The following is a 3304-nucleotide window of genomic DNA, read 5'->3' as shown; positions in this document are numbered from 1 at the left end:
GATGGTTGGACTCGATGATCCCAAGGGTCTCTTCCAACCTCAATGATTCTATGATTCTAAAGCAAGCAAGCCTTAATTAATTGAGCCTGCAGTAACAGCAAACCCCAACATACAATAGCATCTGCTGTGGCACACGGGCCATTTGCCCACCGCCTGAGCCAGGGTCTGTTGCTATTGCAGCTCCTCCTCCAAAGCACAAAGATCATTCACACCATCTGAATGGCCTGGGTGAAGATCAGGGACTGACGGATCTCGCTGTGCTCAACTATCTTCTTGGACTCATAAAAGGCACTTGCTTCAAGTACACAGGTTGTGAGGTCCCCGTCAAGGGCACTGACATTCACAAGGCATATTGTGTATATTTAGAAATATTTGTATATATATATTTATATATATTGTATATACAATCACACACACACATATACATGTATATATTTAGAAATAAACTAGAGTTGTGACCCTTGAGATTTGTCATGGGAGAGCAAGAAGACAGGCTCTCAAGCATTTGTGATTTTAATGCCCATCACTCATTTATCCTGAGAACTTCACACAGTTACCTTTGTGGGCATGAACCCTCTGCACCCAGGAAAGTGGACAGGTTTTCATCACAGAATATGGCACACTGATAGTGTGCAGCTTGTTCATTACATTCTGAAAAACAGAAAAAAGATTTTTAGAAAAGGGCTCACAAAACCCATCATGAAGCAGAAACAGGAGTCACCCTCGCTCCCCATCAACCCCTGCCCCACCATGAATTCACATAAGGTTTCTGAGGATGCTTCTACACTTCCCCTGGAGAACTACAGGTCTACCAGGGAGAGAAACAGGGGACTTAATCGGTAACAGTCCTCAACCATCTCCTCAAATGTCATAATTATAAAGAGTTATGAAATGCTTCAGACAGTCCTTGCAGGCTCCACTCACCGTGAGAATGCCGTGCCATAACCCTGCATCTTTCTTAAAATCCAAAACATTCACTATCGTTTCACCTGGGAAAAGAAAGTTGTAGTTTTGAAGTGAAATGTGCCAGGACAGCTGTGACCATTATTTATGCTGGAATCTGCTTATGTTTGAATCTGTCAGATCTGCTCCAGGAGGCACACACCAGCCTTGTTTGCCTGATTATACGTTTTACTAGTCAGAGCTCCTTGTTATGCAAAATAACACAACTGAACATCAGTTTAAGAGAAGGAACACATCCCAGAAAGTTGCAAGAAAACAACATTACAGCCTGTAACGTACATCAGAAGAACAGGAAGGGTCTTAACCTCATTATGCAGGAGCAGCAGCAGGGGAAGAGAGAACATCATTCAAGCACTGACTCCCAGAAGCAATGGAAATTAAAGTGATGGCTTCCAAAAGACAAACTCTGCATTTTAAAGTACTATGACAAGCAGCTCTAAAAATAAAGTTTCAGTCATGGATACATAAATTAGCTTGATTTACAAGGTAGACCAGACTAAAACCATATCCTATAGCAGAACTCTCTGTACTCCCACCAGCTATTTCCAATCTCCATTTCTGAATTAGCCAAAAAGCCTCATGCAACTCGTACAGAACCAGTTTATGCAAGAGGCACTTTGATATTTACACACATTATGAAGAGCAAAGGTTTGGAAATGCATTTTAATGGGTGATCCATCAGTACAGCAAGAGAAATACTCCAGCCCTTTGGAAAATGCTCCTCTTTTCATTCATCTGAACAGACTCGTTAACTTTCTAGACATGATGCAAATCCCGCTTTTTATTCCTCTTCACTATGGCAGTGAAAGTGATGTAGATTGGGATGGAAAAGGGTACAGGCAGTCTAGAGTTTTGGGGAGAATTATACACAATTCCTCCCTCCCACCTTTTTTTCTTTTCAGTAGGTACTACTGCGTGCTGGTTACTCACAGACAGAGGTAACCACCAAACAGGATGTCACTAAACCTTCATTCCTCTGATGTTTCTCTGACATCACCCACCTTCAGAATAGTTGCAGGCCTGAGACAGGGCCTGACAGTGAGACAGCATGGCAATGCGGGACACCGTCACGCCCATCACACTGCCCTCTTTGCTCGTCTTGTACTGCAGGGGAGGGGAAAAAGGGTCAAGCTGCAACTCTGGATCCACGTATGAAGGAAATCAAACGACAGAATCCACACGAAGTACTTTTGTTTTTCTAAAGCTGCTGAGACATACTCTAAAAAGCACCTGCTTGTAGGTATCTTGAAGGTATCAGCAAGGCTCAGCACAGAAAATATAGTTATTCAGGTAGGAAACAGGCTCAGCTAACTCCAGAGGGAGAGGAGACAGGGGGCAATTGAATGCCTTTGTGTTTATGTCACTATTACTACTTCTCACAGCATCGCCTCCTGCTCCTGCAAGTGAACTGAAAAGCCAATTTGTAATTTTAGAATAGCCAAATTACTGTTACTGCTTAAACCCCTGCAATTCCTAGAAGTTGCCGTACTGAGGTGTACAAAGGAAAATAAGCCCCTCTAGGAAGAGCAGAAAATTCAAAATGCTGTGGGCTTAAGCAGTTTCAGAAATGTGTGTTATCAAGTACGCTATCTCAGAGAGCTCCGTTGTCTCAATTACAAGCTTTCTGGAACAAGAACAGCGTTCAACTCATTTCAGGCAGGGCTCAAGGCCACAAAGATATTAAAAACTAAAATAAGCTTCACAGCAGGTTGTACACAGTGAAAGGCTTGTTTCAGTGGCTAGAAACTGGGAAGTTTAAGGTAGCGAGGTGAAAGTATTATCTCCCTGGTGATTAGAACATTAAATTCAGCTCACGGAAACTACTTTCTATTCCCCATTCACTACTTACCTCAATATATGCTGGCTCAGTTCCTGCAGCTGAGATGTTGGGCTGCCAGTCCTTAGGAGATTTGGAGAGATATTTTGAATCTGTCACAACCCATTTGAGTCTGGGCCAACCTAGAGCCAAAAATAAAGTGGAATATTAATATCAGTTTATTTATTGAGGGATTTATATTCTGCAAGAATACGCTAAAACCCCGTCATTTGTCCAAGTTCAGTTACACAAGCACAACACTGATCCAAGCCAAGCTACTGGCCAGAAGGCTCATCTCTCTTCTCATCAGGGAGTTCAGTGGGCAACAAGGCACTTCCTCGGCTCAGGAAAGGTCCCTGCAGTATTTCTAAATATAGCTTGTTGTATCATTAATAAAATTGCTTTTGAACCTGCCAAATGACACTGAAGGGATCTGAGGACAGCCCTGGCGTGTAAGGGGGATCCACTGTGACTTCCAGAACCACAAGTGATTCTGTCAGACACATGGACCAACCTGTACCACGT

General features: G+C 42.9%; 1 protein-coding gene across 1 annotated transcript in view; it reads right to left on the bottom strand.

Annotated features, from left to right (window-relative positions):
• DIP2B (disco interacting protein 2 homolog B) overlaps positions 1 to 3304 on the bottom strand; it is a 49975-nt gene that overhangs the window by 19688 nt on the left and 26983 nt on the right. The gene's annotated exons all lie outside the window — the stretch shown is intronic.

The sequence above is a fragment of the Calidris pugnax genome, unplaced genomic scaffold (assembly GCF_001431845.1).
Source record: "Calidris pugnax isolate Ruff unplaced genomic scaffold, ASM143184v1 scaffold155, whole genome shotgun sequence".
NCBI classification, from domain to species: domain Eukaryota; kingdom Metazoa; phylum Chordata; class Aves; order Charadriiformes; family Scolopacidae; genus Calidris; species Calidris pugnax.
Note: the sequence above shows the minus strand (reverse complement) of the source record. Positions and strands in the feature narration are given on the sequence as shown.